The sequence below is a fragment of the Eumetopias jubatus genome, unplaced genomic scaffold (assembly GCF_037043125.1).
Source record: "Eumetopias jubatus isolate StellerSeaLion01/CBP00866 unplaced genomic scaffold, mEumJub1_p1.0 scaffold_9, whole genome shotgun sequence".
Classification (NCBI taxonomy): Eukaryota; Metazoa; Chordata; class Mammalia; order Carnivora; family Otariidae; genus Eumetopias; species Eumetopias jubatus.
Window position 1 is genome coordinate 72061935 of NW_028274815.1, and position 23460 is coordinate 72085394.

At 37.1% G+C, this 23460-nt stretch overlaps 1 protein-coding gene across 3 annotated transcripts in view; it reads right to left on the reverse strand.

The window, feature by feature from the left end:
- FOXN2 (forkhead box N2) overlaps positions 1–22901 on the reverse strand; it is a 63558-nt gene extending 40657 nt beyond the window's left edge. Inside the window, exon 1 of one of the 3 annotated variants that reach the window (XM_028103896.2) lies at positions 22820–22901. The gene's annotated coding sequence lies outside the window, so the exon portion shown is untranslated. Of the gene's footprint in view, positions 1–11537; positions 11699–22495; positions 22656–22819 lie in introns of those variants that run through there. The other 2 variants (XM_028103895.2, XM_028103897.2) reach the window with 2 other exon arrangements.
- Positions 22902–23460: the final 559 nt, after the last annotated feature.

Consider the following 23460-nt stretch of genomic DNA (forward strand, 5'->3'; position numbering starts at 1 on the left):
GGGGGTGCTGTTTACTTTATTAAATACTGAGGCAGATATATTACAATCTCCCATTATGCTGGTGAAATCAGTCAATTTTTTCTGGTAGTTCTGTTAATTTTTGCTTCTTTTTTTGTGGTTATGGTTATTAGTTACATACAAATTTAAAGCTTCTATTATTCCTGGCAAAAATGAAACATCTACCATTATGTATCAATTCTTTTTCTCTAGTAATTCTACTAGTTTTAACATCTATTTCAAATGATATGCCAGCTTTCTTTGCACTAATATTTGCCTGGTATATTTTTTTTCCATCACTTTACTTTCAACATGTTTTCCTTTTGTTTCCTTCTAGTCTTGGCTTTAAACCCCATAGAGCTGAACATTTTAAATATAAGGTATAGATATATTTACTTCTAATACCTTATTTGGTGTTCTACTCCATATTTCTATTTTTTGCCTTCTTTAGGATTTTTTTTCCCTGATTCCATTTTTTTATCATTTATTAGTTTGGAAGTTATATATTTATTTCTATTACTAAAAATCTTAAAATTTTTATCATGCGTTCTTATCAAAATCCAAAGTTACCTTTAATCTAAGTAATAAAAAGATCTTTTCAATACTAGCTCCAATCACCTCCTCCTGGTTTATAAGATAATGGGTATTTAGTAAAGAACTATAATAACTGGCACCTTAGTTCTAGCTTTTATTATTCATAGTTAATATTAATAAGTAATATTGTTATAGTTAATTTTTATTAATTTACCCATATACTTACCACTCTGATTATTCCTTCTTGAATCTCATACTTGCTATGACCATTTTCTTTCTACATAAAACACAGTCTGCTTTTGAACTTTCAGATTTTATTTACCTGAGCATGTCTATTTTACCCTTTGTTTAGGAAAGACATTTTTGCTAGCTATAGAATTCTAGGTTGAACTAGAGTAGGTCATAGCTGTTAGATTCATTTCCACTGAGTATATCATTTCATGGTCTTCTACTTCCATTATTGTTATTGAAACCTGATATTCCTCTAAAGGTGTTCTGTTTTCTCCTAAAATTTTCCCCTTTATTAACCTATTTTATATTTTCCATTTTCTTGTCTGTGTTGCATTCTGGATTTCTTCAGATGTCTATCTTTCATTGTATCAATTTTTCTTCAGTGGGGTCTATTTACTTTTATCTATCTTTTGAATTTTAATTTCAATTACTATATATTATTTCTAGAACCTCTGATTCTTTACAAAATGTTTGCTCTTTTCCTCATTTTAAGTTGTCACTGAACATATTAAATGTACAAATTTTATATTTTACATCTGATAATTTCAAGATGTGAACTACTGGCAAGTCTGATTCTGCTGATTCTATTATGCCTTGTTTCCTTAGTTTGTAAATTTTTATTATAAGCTACTCATTTTCTTTTTTTTTAAGATTTTATTTATTTGACAGAGTGAGAGTGCAAGCACAAGTAGGGGGAGGGGCAGGGGAAGAAGCTGACTCCCTGCAGATCAGGGAGCCTGATGTGAGACATGACCTGAGCCAAGGACAGACGCTTAACCAACTGAGCCACCCAGGCGCCCCTAAGCTATTCATTTTCATTAGAACATTACTAAAACCAACTCCTTGATGATGATTTGTGTTGCTTCTGTCAGGTCCCCAGGAGTAGTAACAATGAAGGATCATTTTAAATTCTTAGCTTGAGGTTTAGTGTGAATTCAGGGAAACCTGTGTGAGGGCTAGTTTGTGGTTAATAAATTTTCAGTAGTGATTTTATTTTTCCTGTTAGCAGCAATATTCTTATAACTTTCTTTGTCCTCTGTAAGGACATGAAGGGTAAGAATATCTAGTTTACTCTTATGTCTAGAAGTTATAGCCCTTTAGGGCTCCACAGTAATGGGGAAGACTTATTTCCTCCTAGGTATTTTATCTTGGCTGGGTCTGGGCTTTGCTTCCTTATCCTGAGCCCCACAAGGCTAAGAAAACAGAAACTCAACTGATTTGATAACTACCCTCAAGGCAATAGCCAGCTTCAGTACTCAGCTTACTGCACTGGGTTCTCTCTGGGTTTCCAATTAGTGTTCGGTCTAACTATTCTTTATTTTGTGCCAGAGCACTGATGCATTTTATCAAGTATTTTAGGTTGTTTTCGGCAGAAAGGCTGGTCCAGGTATTTCTTTTGTCATGCTGCTGGAAACAGATGTTTATATTAGTACCTGATGGCACTATCATAACCTATGTTATCCTGTATCTGAAACCACTAGTTTCTTAAGTTTCTTCTGCTTCAACACACTTGAGGAATTTAACTCACTCCTCTACCAGTAAGAGTTGCTCATTATAACAGTGATTCCCAACTAGAAGTAGGTAGAGGACATTTCCCTGGAGGTGGAAGGTGGTGATCCAAAACTGTGCACATTTTTTAAAAAAGAGGTGGTTCTTCTCATTCCTTTTAAAAATCATATTCATTAAAGACAGGAAAGCTATTTTAATCCCTTTAACTATGATTCAGGCTTGTCATTATAAACACACTTGTAAAGAATATTTATACGGGTTATGCAAGTATATAGGACTATTTGCCACTTTATTAGTGTTTCTCAAATCAGGATGTCCCATGGATATACTCTGGCGGCCAAGAGTTTTGCAAATTTTCATTCTGTTGCCTTTATTTCAGTAACGGTATAAAAATGTATCTTACTATTTTCAAAGAGAAAAATGAAAGACTTATTAAAAAAATTACTTCAGGAACTAAAGTCAATGATTCTTAAAATGGGATTTATAATTTTTTTTCTTTAAAAGGGATCCATGTATCATGATCTCAGGGTCCTGGGATGGAGCCCCACGTCAGGATCTCTACTCGGCAGTGAGTTTGCTTCTCCCTCTCTGTCTGTGATCTCTCTTGCTCTCTCTCTCAAATAAATAAATCTTTATAAATAAATAAATAAATAAATAAATGAGATCCATGTATTATTCAAGTTGAGAAATATTGCTCCACGCTAAAAGGCTTCACCTTGCTATGCTTGAGTTACTGGATTAATCTTCTTAGTTCATTATATCCTAGTTTTCATTTGTACTGCACTCACTCTACCTGATTACACAGGTGTGTGATCCCTTATCTAAAATCCTTGAGAGCAGATATATTTGAGAATTCAGAATATTTTAGAATTTAGAAAGGAACTACAATGCAAAGATGATACGTTGTACGATGTGTCGGTGAGGTTTGAGGCAGTACCCCATAATAAACACGTCAGTATTTCTGTAGCAAAATGTAGATTCACACTAAGAGAGTAAATAAAGACCATCAATTGTCTTACATCAGTTCAGATCATGTTTTGCTACTAAATATGCTAAGAGAAAATTTTGGTTTTCAGAGCATTTTGGATTTCTAAATTATTAACATAGTATTATATTACCATTATCTGCTATAGACGAGAAAGCCAAAAAATTTTTATTAGAATTTCATATAAGATCACAGTAACATCGGGGCACCTGGGTGGCTCCGTCGTTAAGCGTCTGCCTTCAGCTCAGGTCATGGTCCCAGGGTCCTGGGATTGAACCCCACATCGGGCTCCCTGCTCAGCCAGGAGCCTGCTTCTCCCTCTCCCACTCCCCCTGCTTGTGTTCCCTCTCTCTCTGTGTCTCTGTCAAATAAATAAATAAAATCTTAAAACTTTGTAATTTCCCCCCCCAAATATTTAGAGTCCCTTTTTTGTCCATTTGTGGTTTAATAGTTGAGGATACAGAATAGGTAACTTCCTGATAAACAGGAAATATATATTATGAATTCTAAAATGTCAGAAGTACCTAAATGTATATAGAAATTTAAAATAAATCTCAAAGCTAATGTATTAGCTATATTGGATTATGATTACAGTATCACTACACCTTGCAATGTGGAGAAAAGGTAGAGAAAGAGAAGTTTAACATATATACTATTCAGAACAACCTCTCTTGGTCGTTTTCAAAGAAACAAACAAAAAACAAAACAAAAAACAAAAAACAAAAAAACCCAACCCTTTTACTCCTACTACCTTCATGGCTCTATTGCCATAATTGTATACTATTTTACCATAGAATCTAACAACTATGGCACAACTGCAAAATGAAAGGAATTAATACATGTCATACTAGGAGATACTTAACAGAAACTTGAGAGGACAGTGTATCTGAAGTTAAAATTGTGAAGGATAAGCAATTTCATATGATAAAAAATAGTAAAATCTAAATCACAATTCTTGATATTATAATCACATCTGGTGGCAGTAAAGCAGAGAGTTAAGAGCATGAGCTGTGAAAAGATATTGCCTGGGTTCAAATCCCAGCTCAGCCACTCAATAGGCTATAAGACCTAATTTAGTATTATTATAGCCTGACTTTCATAAACTGTTAATACAAATTAACATGAGAATATAAAGCAGTTAGAAAAGTGGTAGAGAGTAAGTGCACAATGAATACTAGCTACAGAAATGATAATTATTATTAGTTGTTAATTTTTAAATCATTATTAGTTTCCTTCCTAAAGTAGATTTATAAATGGTACATCTTTCAAATACAAAAATTAGGGTACAAAATCGGTAACAATACTTTATGTTTTGAAGTTTGGGAATTAAAAAAAAGAATCCTAACATTAAGGATGGGTCTCCTTTATGACCAATGACACTGGCAAGGCAGCCACCTGAAATTAGGACTTCTCAGAAGAGTGCTGCAATAACAATTTCATCATTTTCTCTATAATGCGACTTTCACTTCCTCATTCTATGTTTCCATGCACTTTATATGTTGTTATATCAGTATTTTACCAATCATGCTACATGACAGAACTCTTCTTCTAATCTTTCTAGTTTAAATAAGAGAAATCAAACCACATAAACCTTTAGAACTTTTTTTTAGTATTTTGTTATTAATGCCTCTAAAAACTCTTAAGTTCCTTTATTAACAGCTCTGCCTGATGCTAACATTCTCATAAACACACACAAAAATAATTTATAAAAAATGAATACACTACCTCTGAAGTAAAAAAAAAGTGTTGAGTTTTCACTAGTAATGACATTCTTAATGACAAAAAGAAAAAATATCTACATATATAGTACATTCATTTGTATCCAACTAATTCAGAATCTACTATCCTGTTACAGAATTTTTATGAAGTTAAAATATTCAAGATAATAATCTCCTCTTTGAAGATACTACTTATTGTTTTGTGATTTCAGCATATCTACAGTACTTTAAAAATATGGGTTCATAAAAAAATGGGTAAATGAATATAAAACTTACTTAAAACCCCCAAATCACGGGGTGCCTGGGTGGCTCAGTCGTTAAGTGTCTGCCATCAGCTCAGGTCATGATCCCAGGATCCTGGGATCGAGCCCCACATGGGGCTCCCTGCTCAGCGGGGAAGCCTGCTTCTCCCCCTCCCATTCCCCCTGCTTATGTTCCTTCTCTCGCTTTGTCTCTCCTTGTCAAATAAATAAAATCTTAAAAAAAAAAAAGCAGGCTCTCAGTCCAGCAATTCTCATGAATATGACTTTTTTAGTGTATACTTTATTAATATAAATCCATAGCAAATAAGGAATAATTGCAATTAACTCAGTTCTATTAATGATGTGTTTAATACTCCTAAAAAGTGCTTTTCAGTATCACTGAATCCCCTGATGTTACATTTTTCAATTTTAGTTAAGTTTTTAATCTTACCTATATTACAGTTCTTCAAGCCTAAATCTAAGATACTATTTGTAAAATAATTTATTTCACAAAAAATTTATTTTTAATCCATTATATTACCTAGGAATTCTCATTAAAAATTTTTAAAAAGCACCAAAAAATACGCAGATCAAAATAAGACAGTCTTGATATCCCAAAGCAAATTATTCCAATTTTTTTCTTTCACCTCCCCCCGCTAATCATTGAGTATTTCTTTTCCTAGCATATTTCCTAGATTAATTCAACAGCATAAGATTCTAATAAGCTCAACATAAAATATTTTAGCAGTTTTTAATTACTAATTATTTTCAAAATCTTAAGAGTTCTTCTTTAAAAAAAAAAAAAGGAAAACCCCAAAAAGGTAATGAGGAAAATCAATTTTGCTGTTAAAAGCTTTTTTACTACACTAGAGTGAAAAGGAACCATGCCATCTGCTATGTTTTACTAGAACTGGGAAGAAGATGAAACCAACACTTGAGCAATTGTACAGAGAAACCCCGACGACTTGCTGTCAGTCCTATGCTTAAAGCAAGAAATGATTAACCTTGAACAATATGGCAGCCTCTAACCTACAGGTAAAGTTCTCACCATTTTCACTCTTCTAGTCTAGCTTTCTACTTAATATGTCTCATTATAAATATTTTAAAACATGTAAATTCATGAAGCATGTGGCAAATGAATATTATTTTTTGTTATATTTAATTAAATGTATTTACAATTTCTAATTCTTTTTATGTGGCTTAAGACATTTGGAAACTTTATTTTTATTAATTTTCCTTCTTCCCTCCTACCAGTAACTTAATGTCATAGGTAAATCAAATATTCCTGCAAATGTAAAAGAACAACCAAAGAGTAGGCCCCATATTAGATTTGTGGCTTTCCCATCCAATCACTTTAAAGTAACTAATATAAAAAACTAGACTTGGGCTAAGACAACCCTAGCAAAGGTAAACAGTCTTTCACTTAGTTCAGGTCACTAAACAATGTTTGCCATAGAAAAAAGAAATCTACTACAGAGACATGGCATAGTAGAGAATTCTAAAATGTTTGTGATTTTATTAGCACAGCCTGGCAATTATCTCAATTCATTACCATAATTTAAGCTTTCTCTGATGAAGATAAATACATAAAAGAAATTTCCACTCAATTTCCCTCACCTCCATTCTCTGTGGGACTGAACTATTTTCATTGATTAATTATAATAAAATAACTTTTCTCAACCCTGGAAGCCACAGCATTATATTTCCAGGATTTATTCAACGGTATAAGAAGCTTATTATAAGTTCATTATAAAATATTTTAGCAGTTTACAGATACTAATTTTTTTAAATCCTAAGAGTTCTTCATTTTAAAAAAAAGGAAAACAATTTTATTCCTGTTAATTTACCACACTGAGAGCAAAAACAAAGTGTGACATTTATTGAGCACATACTATTTTGCAAGGCACTGTGTAACAAACCTAACACATACTAGAATTCTTATGATATTCCACTGACTCAAAATACCTGATAACGTTGGTAACCCTCAGGCAAGAAAAAATTTAGACATATAAAAGGAATGAACTCAATCTTTTCTACTGAATAACAATAAAATCTTCATTTTAAGAGTCTCTATTATAAATAATGTCCACCCCATAAAATCCAAGATTGAGATTAGTGGGTAGAGTCAAATACCAAATGTACTGCAAAAAGACGTGTGTTTGATTATAATGCTACATGATGTCATGTATCCAGGACAACTGAAGCATTATGGTCTCTTAGGGATAAAACTGCCTCTTGGTCATAGATTTAGGTGACACAGCATGTGATCCATTGTCTCTACACAAAAAATATGTGCAGCTGCATTTTCCAGTCAAGAAAGGGCGGGAAAAGGCGGGGGCTGGGGGGTGATGCAGAATACAAAAGGGTCAAAGATTTGTCTCATAGGGAAACTGTTTTTCAAATAGGGGTAAAAAAAGAAATTGAGTGAAGGAAAAGACCTTTCTCCAACTCATGCTAAAAGCGTAAAACACTAAAATCTGGGGGAACAAATTCTGTTGTAACCTTCCACTGAATCCATTTTTCTCCTCCCCTAACTTGCCCAGGTACACAGTGTAAACCACGATTTAAATGCCATTTCTATCTAAATAGTTTTGTGCTACTTGTACACAGTATATAGACTTCCCCTACACATTGTTGCAGCATTTTTCTCTTTAAAAAAGTGTTTCAGTTGTTCATCAGTTTCTTGAGGAAGTTAAAATGAAGCAATAGCTTTATAAGCAAAAAAATGAAACACATTTGCTTCTAACCAGTCAACAAACCTGGTATTTTCTGTTTAAGGACCAAATGCTTTTCTGCAAAATGAATGCTAGCAAATAACCCCACCTTTCACACACAGAAATACTGATTTAAAAAAACAGTACTACAAAAGATATAAATGCAGTGAAAACTGTTTTCTCTGATAAGGAAAATGGCTAGTTCTAATAAATGTTTAAAAAAAAGTTGATGACAAAATAACTTGAAAACTTCTATTACCATCTAAAACATAGCACTAATTTACTTTACCTGTTACTAAATATGATAGGGAAAAGAAGCACTACTAGCTCTTAGAAGTAAATCTAGCTTAGAAAACCCATCTTTTCTCAACCTTTGGGGCTGCAATCAATGTGGTGTACAAAGGAAAACATGTTAAAGGCTGGAAAACACTGACAACACAGAAAAAAAAAATCACTAATGGAGGGAAATATCCATGCCATCTAGAATTAGAAGTAATATCACCATGCCACAACCCATACAGTTAACCAACCAGAGCTTTGGTTCTTTGACAGTCCTATACCAACCACACCAGAAAAGCAATGTTGAAAGGAAAAAAGTTACAGAAACTTGAAAGTCAACAGATCTAATATCCTAAAGTACACAGGTAAATTTGGTTGGCATTTGAATACAAACAGGAAGTATTCTTTGTCATCAAAATTTATTTATGTAGAAATTATTTTTAATGCTTTGAAATAAGCCATGCAGTAAATCTCCTACAGCCAATTAAATTGTTCCACTGAAAATAAGCATCTTTTAAAAGAATATTCAAGATCAGGAATACATTTAATAAAGGCAGAAAACGATTCTTATCTTACTAATAGCTTTCTATACCAAATTTGGAAAGCAAAAGTAAAACTTAGGACTCTGTGTCAGTTGATTTAATATATAGATTTTACATGTAATTCTAAAAACAACACAAAAGTATGATTAATTAAAAGTATGACTAAAAGTAAGTACATTTTAAATAAGACTCAACTAACCCTCTATGTATAATTAGTGAAGTAAAATACATTTATGTGAAAAATTATTAAAGATATTTATGTTATTAAATAGACGATCTCCAGGGCATTGTAGAAAGTAACACTTAGGGGCACCTGGGTGGCTCAGATGGTTAAGCGTCTGCCTTCGGCTCAGGTCATGATCCCAGGGTCCTGGGATTGAGCCCCACATGGGGCTCCTGGCTCAGCAGGGAGTCTGCTTCTCCCTCTCCCTCTCCCCCTCCCCCTGCTCATGCTCTCTCTCTCTATCTCTGTGTCTCAAATGAATAAAAATCTTTAATAAAAAAAAGTAACATTTAACCTAATAAGCTAAGTTTCTAAATAAACTTACTCAGAATATAACCTAAATCCTAAACAGCCAAATCAACTGTAGCTATGTGTAGCTAAGAGGTCTAGTTGTCACTACCAGTAGATAGGATCAGCCACCAAATGGATGTTAGTTCCATTTGATAATACAGAGAATACTGATAGCAAAATGGCTGCTTTTCTTCTTGGAGGTAGATCAACGTTTGTGGTGGTGGTGATGGTGTGTATGGGTGTATATTTGTGTGTTTTGTTCTGATCTGTTGAATCTGGCTTGTGAGATATTCAAATAGAGTGGGTGTTTGGGATATATGTGATCTAAAGTTCAGAAGACATGTGTGGTCTGGGGATAGATTTTGGAGAAATAGTTAAATATGAAACCTGGCCATTTTTCTCCATTTTCACAGTTACAACAATAGTCCAGATCAATACCATTTCTCATCTAGACAGCTATAATAGTAGTCTACATAAATGGTACCCCTTATAATTGTGTTTTGCACAAACATACACAGAGGCTCGGACAATACCTTTTTAATTAGTCTCCCTGCATCTATGCCTGATCTTCTTTTATTCTCTACAATATAATCTTATAAATGCAAATCTGACAAGGTCCTTTTCTTTCTTAATCCATCAAGAGGACCCTGAGGTCCTTTACATGGTACATGAGACCTGGCATGACTTAGCCCCTGTCTGACTTCTCTGGCCACATCTTTTGCCACTCTTTCCCCACTTTAGATGTCTGAATAGGCCATGCTTTCTCCGCCCCCAGGGACTTTACCTTACTTCCTTTGCCCGACACACTCTTGATTTTACCCAGCTCTGGCTGCTATTTATCATTCACATCGCAGCTTTTAAAATTTTAAGGGAAATGTTCTCTACATCCCAGACTAGACACGGCCCTAAATTCTGTCCTTCCATAATATCCTATACTTTTTGATAACATTTATCATACCTGAGAAGGCTTAAGACATCTTTCCTGACTGAAAGCTGCACAATGGCAGAGCTTGTTGTCTGTTTTGTTCACTGCTCAAATAATTGTCTGTCACATCTTGGTTCTAGCTCTGCTACCACATAACTTGGACATCTATAAAATGAGATGGTTGGATTTTCATTCTATACTAATCTAAATGCCATCAAAAACTGAAATTCAAATATTACCAACTTTCCTGTAGATTTATACATGGTAAAACCTATATATCCTACCCATATGTATATTTCCTATGTGTGTGTATAAATCATGTACACATGATTTATGTAAATGAGAGGGCTAGTGCTTTCTTATATAAAAAATTCACTGAATGCTTATTGATACCAGGAATTAAGTGCCTTACCAGTATTAACTCTTTTAAAAATCTTCACAACAACTCTACCAGGCAGTTGCTATTTTTAGTGTCCATTTTATATATGGAAGGAGATACAGAGAGATTGAATGGTATGTTCATTATCACAAACTCTAAAGTGGCACAAATGGGATACAAGCTCAGGGAGTATGGCTCCAGAGCCCACACTCTTCACTACTACACTAGTTGCCACCCTGCTTAGATTGCTCCATAGTACAAAAGACTGAAAAAAGTACGTGCTATCATAAATATATCTGACTCAATATCTATATCTGACTCAATATCTATATCCTCAAGCTAATCCTCCTCTACTTGAAGTTAGTCCAAACTAGACTAATTCTGTACAGATACTTCTTGTGCATTTCTCTATTTATATTCTTGCTCCTGCTATTCTAACATCTGGATTACCTTCCCTATGACCATTCAGCCAAAACCCTAATGACAACTCCTCCATGCAATTACCACTTGAACTTCTTTTAGAGATGTTTATCTCTCCTACTATGTTCCCACTGCATTTATATGTCCTTTTCTTTTTACCGTGGTTATTTGTGTCAATAGCTCAAAGCAAACAATAGAAATGAAACCACTTTATAAACATTAAGGTTCTATACCTTAAAAAAAGACTTACTCCAGAATAAAAACAAAAACAAAAAAAACCTAGAAAACAATGGACACAACAACCCTAAGCAGAGTACTTAAGCAAGTAGTATTTGGAAAATAGTATCAGAAAACTTTTTAAGAATTATTTTAATTACATTTGAACAATATGCTATTTGGAAGTAGTAGTTAAAGGAAGTCTACAGTAAAACCATTTGTATGAAGCACTATTAATGGAAAAGTTTACAAAAACAAAGAGAAAATGAGTTTTTTAAAGGTAATGATACACCATTAGTAAACCTCTATTATAACTAAAAAATTCATCTTACCTAATCCTACTCCTTGGGGAAAGCTGGTTCCTACTTTCTGTGTTCCCACACTGCTCTTGAATCTGTGTCTAGAAGGGTTATGTATCACACTGCAATTATTTACTTACATGCATCTATTTCCTAACATATAAGCGTTTTCTATTTGTTATATAAGTATCTTTACCTTGATCAAATTATTTAAATCTTTGTTTTTCTAAACAAGAGACTATCCCATTAAGTTTTCTGATTGTTTCATATTTCTAAATTACTATCTTATATAAAGGAAAATCAACAAGTCCTCTAAGCTAACCAATTCTTTCTCCATAATTTAAGAATAGCCCTAGGTGTAAATAATGTAGGTTAGCTTTTAGATATTGGAAAGAGCTAAAGCATTAAATGTCAAAGCGCTAACACTTGCATATTTGCAAATGAAAGATAATCCCATGACCCCTTCAAAATTTCCCCAAGGATCTTTAATAGACTTTTAAATGCTCTCTCAACTAAGAATAAATAATCAGGGCAGAACAACAGGTTCAGAGTGCTGTGACATATAAAATCAATGAATAGAATAGCATTAAGTGCCAATAATATTAGAAGAAATAAGTTTTTTTTGCCAAGATTAGGGGGGGAGATATATAATCACTCCCCAAATTAAAATTATCAGGAAGAGGATTATGGAAAATGACAGCTGTGGTAGCAGCAAATTTTTGATTCCTTGTGAATCTTTACATAAAACAGAGCAATTGGAGAGCAAACCCAAAAACCCATGGGTAACTTTTACAACAAAACCATTTGACAGTCTCACCATATTTGACAGTCTCACCACAAACTCCATAATACAAAGGACGGAAACAAACCACCAACAGCCCCAACCTTTTTCCCCCACTCCTCCTCCAACCTGTTTTCTATTGGTGTCTAAGTGAGAGAAAGCAGGGGGGAAGCAATGAGGTGTATAAAGAATTTGAGAACAGAAGTACAAAATAGCCAAAAGGTATTCAGTAGAAAGCAGTGAGAGACAATTTGTGAGAGGCTAAAATTACTCCTGTAGTAAGTGCAAGCAGTTCACAATAAGGAATATAGGCCTGGAGCAGTCTGGTCTCCTTAGGTCGCTTGAAACTGGCACTTGGGGCTGTCTTCCAAGACAGAGGCTACACTTAAGAGAAGGTGCTGGGAATGAAAATAAAATTGAGCAGGTTATAGACAAACAAGATACAGGAAAGAGAAGGTCCAAATAGAAGTATCAGAGTAGAATAGAGCCAGGAAATCTCAGAAAGCCATCTACCATTTTTTTAATGATGCACAAAAACAACAAAAGAGAAATCTGTGAAGTTAGAAGAGCTATCTGAACTAAGCCTCCTCCTAGAAGTTCAAGAAAACTATTTTCATATAAAGAAACAAGTCAAAGTATTGAGGTTGAATATCATACAAAGTTACAATAAAAAAAAAAAGAAACGGGGTGCCTGGGTGGCTCAGTCGGTTAAGGCTCTGCTTTCAGCTCAGGTCATGATCCCGGGGTCCTGGGATGGAGTCCCACAGCGGGCTCCCTGCTCAGCAGGGAGTCTGCTTCTCCCTCTCCCTCTGCCTGCCGCTCCCCCTGCTTGTGCACTCTCTGTCAAATAAGTTAATAAAAAATCTTTAAAAAAAAAAAAAAGAAAAAAGAAACAGGAAGATAGTCAAACTCATAGAAGCAAGGGAGAGGGGGAAATAGAAGTTGTTCAATGGGTATAAAGTTTCCATTATGCTAGATGAGTAAGTTCTAGAGATCTGCTGCACAACACAGTGCCTACAGTTAACAATATTGTATTGTACACTTAAAACATTTTTTAACAGGGTAGGTCTCACGTCAAGTGTACTTATCCCCCCACTAATAAATTTAAAAAAAGGGGGAGTGGGATACAATAACATCCTATAGACGATTAAAGCATGCCAGAAAGGGATGCTCACAGAAGAGATAAAAATGAGCTTCTATTTCAAAATGAACTTAAAAAAATTACACAAGACATGAAAGAAAAACATATATCAAAACAAAAACTCAGAAATAAAGTGACAGAGTTCAGGAAAGAATCTGAAACAAAAGGGAAAAAAATTATTTCAGAAATGAAGACTTAAAAAATAGAAGAAAAAATAAACATTTAAGATAAAGCTTTAAGAAAAACAGAAGGTGAAAAGAAAACAAAAAGAAATGAGGAAGGAAGGGTGCAACCTTAAGTCTAGTGTCTGGGGATATATACTTGGTAATAAAACAAAAAAGAAAATCAAGTTACGTTTCTCACATGTAACACATACTTTAAAAAAAGTATCTGACATTGACTGATTCTTAGAATAAACTGCAACTACTTAAAATGCATAAAAGATTTTTTAAGATACTCTAAAACTGCCAAGAAAACTCATCTTTGTGACAAATATGGTGGTCTTCAAAATAAATATAATTAAATTCAACAAACATTTATCCAGGATATATTATGTATGAGTTATTTCCACTTCAGTTGAAGAAATAAGTAATACCTATAATAGAAAGCTATATATAGTGCATGCTTTGAGGAAGGTACAAGGTACTGCAGGTACCGAAGAAAAAAAAGGGCATTTCACCTGCCTTACTGCATTAAAATTCTAACCTTCTCATATTCCTCCAATCTATCCTCCCCAGTAATGGCAGAATGATCTTTCAAACACCAAAATCCCCTTTTAAAAACTCTTCACAAAGTACAGTACACAGGCAATTCAAATGCCTTACAAGGACAAGGTAGGCCATAAATGAGTGAAGCTGGTCTGGTGTAAGAAATAGAGAATGATGGAAACTGTCAAAGAGAAGGCAGCTCCTTATTATTAAGCTTTAGCCAACTACTGCCATGTAGGAACATGAAACCAATGTTGCTACAATGTTCAATTTTTCCAGAGATGACAGAACTCTAGTCATTTCATGTGAAATGTACCCATATTTACATGTTGGCAAATAATGCAAAATTTGAAGAAAAAAAATACAACCCAAACAAAAAACAGCTGTAGGCAAAATTTGTGAACTCTGCCTTCAGAAATGGGGTGTGACATTAATATTCCTATAGGTGGCCCCAGAGTGTCCGCAAAACTGCAAAAACGACTGTCTTCCTAATTCAAAGGAAAAGTGAACTTTCTCTCTTATAAAATTTCTCTTAAAATATTAGCACCTGCTACCATTAGCCTGCCAGCAATGGCTAAAAGATGCCAAAACACAAGAAAAAGTAAAAGAGGAACATTTATTTGAAAGTCATCTCAAAATTGCTTAACCAGTTTTTGGTTGTGATTGTTTTTATCAAGTTATATTCATGGGTACCATTTTATACTATATACGTGTTATATGGTCAAAATTTCTATTGCTATAACTGTTTCTAGATTATATGATACAATCAAATATATACCGGTATTTGTTCTTTAACAAAAGAACACCATGAAACTCCAGAAGACCATGGGCCTAATAAAATCTAAAATCTTTGGTACGGTAGCCTATGAACTCCTGGAAAAATCTGGCTCCTGTTTGCCACTATTTCATAACACTTTAAGTTTCCGTAATATACTGTGCTCTTTTACTCCTTCAGGCTTTTAGATGCATTTAAGGCTCTCTACCCTATTTGTTAGAACTACTTAAAGTCATCTTCCAGTCCTCCTCGAATTATTTGCTTTTTCCATCATGCTTCCTTAGCATTCTATATAGAACCCTATTACGGAACTTACTTGCTATTTATGACATTCTTATAGAGATCCATGATATACATTTGTAACTGAAACAAAATGAAACTACACTTTTACACTTAACACATACAATACACTGAAATTTTCTATTCGATTTTTTTTTAAGAAATGCTGATTACAGTTTACTACATTGGTTCTATCATCCACTTAAGAAATACTGCACTAGACTATAAATCCTTGCAGGCAGAACTCCATATATTAATTTTTATGCTCTAGTACAGACCATTTAGTAAGCAAATGTTTAAATAAATGAATAAATATAGCAGCATCCTGTACCAGAAAAGTCAAAGAGCAAGGCTTTGAGATCAAGCAGACCAATCAGCCAACAAGCTTACACAATCTGAGAAATGACTCAACCTCCTTGAGTCCCAAAGAGTTAACACCACTTAACTCATTATAATAATAAAGTAGTAGCACTGCTAGATGAGGCATTCTACTTCTTCCTGGAACAGATCAAGATGTGTCTCATCCTGGCAAATATCCCCTTTATAAAGGCTTCAGGTCACAGTACATAGATTATGCATTTTTTCAAAGATTTATTTATTTATCTTAGAGAGAGAGAGAAAGAAGGGGGAGGGAGGCAGAGGGAGAGAACCTTCAAGCAGACACCCCATGGAGCATGGGGCCCATATGGCTAGATCTCAGGACACATGAGATCATGACCTAAGCTAAAATCATGAGCCTGAAATTCAACCAACTGAGCCAGCCAGGCACCCCAGAATATGCATTTTTAAAGTCTGACAGACTTGGGGCGCCTGAGTGGCTCAGTTGTTAAGCATCTGCCTTTGGCTCAGGTCATGGTCCCAGGGTCCTGGGATCCAGCCCCGCATCAGGCTCCCTGCTCTGCAGGAAGCCTGCTTCTCCCTCTCCCACTCCCCCTGCTTGTGTTCCCTCTCTTGCTGTGTCTCTCTCTGTCAAATAAATAAATAAAATCTTAAAAAAAAAAAGTCTGACAGACTTGAATTCAAATACCCAGCACTGCATTTACATAATTTCTCATTATCTTTTTCTTTATCAATAAGAAAAATATACTTCCTGTAGGGTTGTTATGAGGAATTAATATATACTCTATATACTATATACTACGTGTCTAGTGTAATTCCATGTCAGACTACAGTAGGTGCTCAATAAAAGCTATCAATTGCTGCTATGATTATTAATAAATGTTCAATAACTATTTAAGAGGTAGCATTCAAACTGAACTTTTAAGGATGGAGGAGCTGGACAAAGACAAGGGGCAAACAAAAGGAACAGGAAAATCTTAATTTACAAGAAATCACTTCTTTTTCTGTATTTCCTCTTTTAAGGTAAACAAACCACAAGGATATATAAGTTTATCAATTTTCTCAATTCTCTACCTCCAAGGTTATGAATAAAACTCAAAAGTATTATATTAGCTCTGTGTCAAAATTCTAACTTAAATATTAAATTATGCTCAGTGGGCTGTACAATATAGTGTGAAGGATATAATGTATTAAAAACATTTTAGAAAGAACTTCAGTAAGAGTTCAAAGTAAGAGCACTTTGTAGTTAACTAGGAAAAAATTAACTTAAATCCTCATTCAATCGGCCTTTAATCAAATTTTATTGTCCAATAAAACCAGCAGTTTTATTGATAATATTCTCAATAACATTCCCAATATTAGAATGGCATTCCTCTTCCATTAAGTATACAGTGACTTCCCTCCAAAAGTTTATCACTTTCAAAACTTTAACTGTTATTTTCTTCAACTTCATTTTCTTTTCTAATCACAGTCTCTCATAAGAAGAGTGCAGGGTCTTTTCCCAGTGTTTTCCCCCCAACATACCTTTCAAACCACTTCTAAGTGGAAAACACCAAATACCTATGAAAATACAATCAAGAAACCAAGAATTTTCTTATATAACCTGCAAACTTTATAAGTTATGAGAATAATTAATGGTAATTAAACTATCCAATTCCTGTATTTAACAGGAATATATCTATTTGGGGAGAATCAAAGTAATTTTCCATTATCTGTGTTGGTACAAAAAGGCAGTTATTTTTATGGTACATATATTTAACCTTTATGATAAGCATATCTTCTAAGTGACTACCTAAGTAAAGAGATTTATTTAGCCTTTTAGGCCTTATAGTAATGCCACGTTTATAAATGATAGTGAAATCAACACCTATGTAAGAGAGGGGATAAATTCTATTTTATGTTTTATATCAGGCAGACTACAGAAAAGTAGAAATGACATCTCTTACTCACCACTATATTCTTAGCACTGAAATACAGTAGTGCTCAAAAAATATCTATCCAAGTTTAAATGTTTATTTATGGAAAAGAAAATGAGGTTGAGGGAAGTAAAAAATAAGTATGAATCAAAATTAGGTTAAGACCTTAAGCATGGGATATGCTTAACAACTTGCTTCTAAAAGAGTAAAACATGGAAGGGTGGGGGGTGAAACATGGCAAACAAAGACCTTCAAGAGTGATCAAGATTATCATCAATTTTGTCATATTGTTAGGATGTACCCTTGGAGTAAAGTGATGAGAATGGCACTTCATGTCTGTTGTCTTCCTCCCTAAAACCCATGACCCCAGTCTAATCTGGGAAACATTAGATAAATCTCAACTGAGGGACATTTTCTAAAATTTCTGACTAGTACTCCCCAAAACTGTCACAGTCATAAAAACAAGAAAAGTCTCAGAATTTGGAATTCTGGAACAGAAAAAGGACACTAGGGAAAAACTAGTGAAATCTGAATAAAGCATGTAGTTTAGTGATTAGAAATGTGGCAATAGTTTCCTTAGTTATGACAAATGTACCATAGTAATATAAGAAGTTAACAATGAAAATGAAATGTCTCTGAGTAAGGTATACTCACGTGTACTATCTTGCAACTTTTCTGTAAATGTAAAACTAATCTAAAGAAATTTATTTAAATAAAAACAGTCTGAGTAAGGGAAATAAGGAATGAATCAAAATCCCTTGGAAGCAAATGATGATAAACATTCTTTTGGTTCCTTTACGTTTGGTGATAAGACAAAGCATTCTACTATAATGGAAATAAAGTTATTAATAAAACACTACTGTAGGCATTGTATAAGTCTATAGTATTAGTTATAAAGTTACATATGACCAAATCAAATGCCCTCTGAATTTTAGTTTCCCAAAGTATCATTCTTAGTCCTCAACATTTCATTTCCTAACAATTCATAACATTAGCTGTCACTTCTGTATTGAATGGACTATCCCACATCTCTAATCTTTAGTCACTTAAAGGTCATATTCCCCTTGCTATTTCCCAGTCACCTTACACTCAACTAACCAAACTCACCGTCTTCTTGATAATGCTCTTCTTCCAAACCTCCCTCTCAAAGTTATTCATTTTTTCTTCAATTGATCTTTTTCCTATGCCTCTCCATGCCCACAGTTAATAATTAGTAGTACACACTGCTATCAAATGAACCTTCCTCAAATAAGGATTTTATCATATTCCCAGGCTCAAATGCCATTTTTTTTTACTAAACCATATTTACATTCAGAAATGATGCTTTTAAGGCCATCCATAATTGCTTATGCTTTTGTACCCTTCACTTGTAAAGATCCTTCCATCCATCTCTCTACCTCATACCATGTCCTGCCTTTCCTTTATTCAGTATCACATATACACAAGAAAGTTTCTTCTGGGTGGTCCAAGACTTTATAATCTCCTTGGAGTGATAAAACCTAAAAAGATGACAAACAAAGAACACAGGAATTTGTCTCATTCAAAGCTGTATCCTCAGCACCAATAACAGTGCCTGCCACATGGGAAGTGCTCAAAAAGTATTTATTAAGTGAAACAAGGCAGTACATAAAGCACAGCCGAAAGAATTATATGCTATCTGAGAAGGTAAAGAATTTTCAGTTGGAGAGGTGAAGGCAGGTATTTCTGTGATTCTAAGGCCCTCAGGGCAGCCAAGACTCAAGCTTAAATATTTCTTCAGTTGTTAAGAGGATGTGTGCAAGTGCATTTCCAACAGAAAAAAGTTACACCAGCATAGGTAAGAAGTAAAATTGTTAAACAACACTGAAGTAGTCAATAAAGAACAGTTCCTGAAGGTGAGTGGAAGATAAGATGGGAGAAGACTGGGACCAAAGTTTGAAGAGTCCTGAGAAGAAATTTGGTATTCATGCTTGACATAAAGGGTGATACAATTCATGCTCGACATAAAACTGATACAATTTCCAGGAAGATTAATCTAAGGGGAGTAACATGATTAGACTTTAGAAAGCAAGAGCCTTATTTCTTGAAGAAGCCTCCCTATCTAACCAAAACCCTTTAGGTTCCTTCTCCTTTTAAGCCTTACAGTACTTGCCTGCATTATACAATTTAACTCCTAACTACATCCTGTCACAATATAAATTCTTATTTTCATGGGTGTTAATCAAGTCTCTTCAACCAAAGAACAGGGATCACATCATAGACCTCAGCTTCTTATCTAAGAAATCAGCAAAGCATTGGGCCCTTGAAACTTTATTTCTGGAGGACTTTTTGCATTTGTGCAAAACCCAGTTACCAAAATGACAACAATCTAAAAGCAACACACAACACATATTGTGAGTAGCTAAGCTACCATAAGAACAAGAGTAAGTCCTGTCTGGATGGCACTTTTTAAGGTTTCATTCGATAGTCGGACCCCATAACTAATAATGTTGTTATCAGCATATGTTTTCAGTGCTTCCTGATTTGTATAAGTATTTCATCACCTCGTTTACTTTCTTTCTCAACTAAGCATTGCTTTTGGTGGTCAGCACATATACTAATTTCTCAATCACATTATCTTTTCTGCACTGAAGCCTCTTCAATCTTTTTATCTATTAACTTCATTGATTGAGAACTACTGTTATGGCATAATTAAATTCTAATAAATGGTGCTGCTGTAACTTCTCTACATTAATTCTTTTACACATTCTAAATGCTTCCTGTGGTTTAGCACCCTTCAAGTAAAACTGATTCAAATAAAATGACGTTACAGAAATAATTCAAATCCACCAAAGCATTTACAAAATGAAACATCATGCATTAGTATCCAGGGATTACACCTAAATTCTAAAATTTGCCAAACTCGGGCGCCTGGGTGGCTCAGTTGGTTAAGCGACTGCCTTCGGCTCAGGTCATGATCCTGGAGTCCCAGGATCGAGTCCCACATCAGGCTCCCTGCTCAGCAGGGAGTCTGCTTCTCCCTCTGACCCTCTTCCCTCTCGGGCTCTCTAGCTCTCATTCTTTCTCTAATAAATAAATAAAATTTTAAAATAAAATTTGCCAAACTCTCCAAAAGTTTGGATTTTTAAATCTTCAACCCTTGACCCTTTACTTCATATATTGTCAAAATTAAATTTCATTCCTTAAAATAAAATCTGTTCATGTTAACATTCATATTAACCATTAAAACTTTCCCAAAAAGAGCTTAAGAAAGTGCACACACACAAATCAAACGAGTGTTTATTTCATCCCTAAACAAGTATTTTCATCCATAATGTATTTTTTCAGGTCAGAATTTTTATGTAAGAAGAAAACACTAAGACTTTTATAAAAGTAAAAAACAAAAACAAACAAAAAACAACAAAAAAAACACTCCAGAACATGATTATTTCTTACTGCATTAGAACCTCTCACTAATGCTTTTGAAATACAAACGACTTTTTTCCAGAGTTGGGGAACTCCATAATATACTACTCTATTCCCCCACCACTCCTTAACGTACCTAACACTGCTGAGATTTTAGAGATGAATCATCAGAACAGCAGAGGAAGGCAAAACGTCAATATAAACCTTACAAGGACTGCAAGGTAACAGAGATAAGTCTTACAATTCGGATGAAACAGAGAGAGATATGAACTGTTCAGCTTTTTCCACTTCCTGATCTCTGAAAACACCAAAATGTGGATGCGAGGCTACAGCACCATTACAAAGCCCCTGGTACCAGTGAAGCCTCAGACCTAGTGGCGCTAGGGCACTCTATTACACTCAACCGGCCACGTGGCTGTCACAATCAGAAGGAAGACAGGAGAAACAGCACCAACTAACCTGGAAACAAATAACCTCTCACTTCCCTCCACCTCGGAGTTGGGGTAGAAAAAAAGACTGTGCTGTTTCTTTGCACGCTAAGACTGTTTTTCTCTTAAGGTGAAAACGAAGTACAGGGGCTGCTTTAAAGAGACAGAAATCAGGTCCAAGAAGATCCTGAGAGTGCACCCCACTGAATTCGCTACGCTCACTCCCGCGAGCTGAGGTGGGAACAGAGGCACTTTGCAAAGGGGTAAAAGAAGTGGAGTTGAGTAAGAGTGGAGGATGGAGGGCTACGCACAGGGGCCGGGTTTCCCCCGACTCCCACCGTCCTCCCGGGTTTCAGACTCGCTGCTGCTGCGGTGGGGCGAACCCAGCAGGCGGAGGGCCTCGCATGCGCCCTCACGACCTCTCACCCTCCTAGACACAAGACAGAAGGGCAGAAGTAACCACGGGCCCAAGAGAGGCGACGAACAGGAAGTGTCCATACTGCAGCGCAGAAAAACCCTAACTCGCACCCCACCAAGACAGCCACCCGGCGAGGCCCCCAGGGCGCCCGCTGGAGGAGGGGCCAGAGGGTGCCGGGGTCGGCCACCCCCACATCCGGACCCACCCCTGTCCCCCGGCATCGCCTGGCAGCCCCGCGGCTTGAAGTTCACTCCAGGCAGCCTTCGGTGCCTCCCCGGGCACTCCTTGGCGGGGCCCAGCCAGGCCGCCTGGGGCCGGACCAGGACTCCACACCCGGCACGTCTCGCTCCACTTCCAGGCGGGGGAGGGAGCGCTACACACACACACCCGAGGGGCTTGGGGCACTTCCTCTAACTGCAGATTCGCCCTGAGTCGAGCCCTAAGCGTCCTCCGGGCCACCCCCGAGCCTTAGCCGGAGAGCCGGCACCCCTCGCCGCGGATTACGCCGCGCGGCACCCGCTCTGGGGCAGTCATTACCTCTCACGAAAAACTCCTAACTCCTCACGGGACCACGCTCCCCTTAGTTCGACACCCCGCGGGAGCCCACTCAGGACCCAAGAAGCGCGCAGAGGAGACCCCAGTGCCGGCACCAATTCCTCACAGGACAAAAATGTCCGGGCGCGTCACGGGACAGCCGCCTCCGCGCCCCACGCCGGCCGCACGCGCTGCCTCCGCTCCCGGGACCTGCGCCGCGGGCCAGGGCGGAGAGCGCGGCCGCCCGGCGGCGCCGGCCCAGGAGGGCGCCACTCCGCACGGGACTCACCGTCGGCTCGGCCGCCTCAGCGGGGAGGCGAGGGACGGGCAGGGGAAGACACAATATGGCAGAGCACCACAGCTGCTCCCGGCGGCTTCCAGCAGCCGCCTCGGGGAAGACGCGGCAAAGAGCAGGCAGCGGCAGCTGCGGTGGCGGCCGCGGCAGCACCACATCCCCCTCTCGCTCGCTTCCTCCCCCTCCCTGCACCCTCCCTCGCTGTCATGGCAACGCGGCGCCAAAGATATTAGCCCCGCCCCTCCCTCTGGTCCCCGCCTCTCGGACCCCTTCGGAGGGGGCTCGGTCCGCCCCTCGGTGTCCCCTCCCACCTCCTACCTAAGGGCCGGCCAGGGACCGCGCCAGCTGCTCTGAACTGCTGGTGGGAAGGAAGGGAGAAGCAGTGTCCGGAAGGGCGGGGTTCGCACGGAAGGCAGGGCGGAGACGTTGTGGGCCAGTGCGGGTTTCGGGCTGAGGAGGGGCTGGGAAGGCGGGAAAAATGGAAAGTCCTCGCCTGTCCGGGAAGGACCTATAGGAGTGCAGCGGGGCGCGGCGCGGCCCCTGAGTGGCCGAGATGGCGGGGGGCGGGGCTAGGGCGGCCGCTGCTGGTCGGCCCGCGAATCCTGGTGCTGCGACTGCCGCGAAGACCCCCAACAGCCCGAGCTTCTGTGGGTTTCCTCAAGAGCTTTCCGCCATTGGCCAGTCTTTGAAAGCGCTGTAGGAACGGTAAAACATTAATATGAACTAAAAGTAGTATTACACTCACTTGACTGAAATTTTAAGTGAAAACTGAGCTCAGCGTGGTTGTGGTGAAAAAAAAAGGACTTTGGAAATCAGATACAGAATTTAATAAGCATCGCATTTATTGAGCCCTCACTAGGTGCTAGGGACTGAGCTAAATTTTTGACATGCATTGTAATAACCATAATGCTAAGATAGCATTGCCAGATAAGACGAGTGTCCAATTAAATCAGAATTTC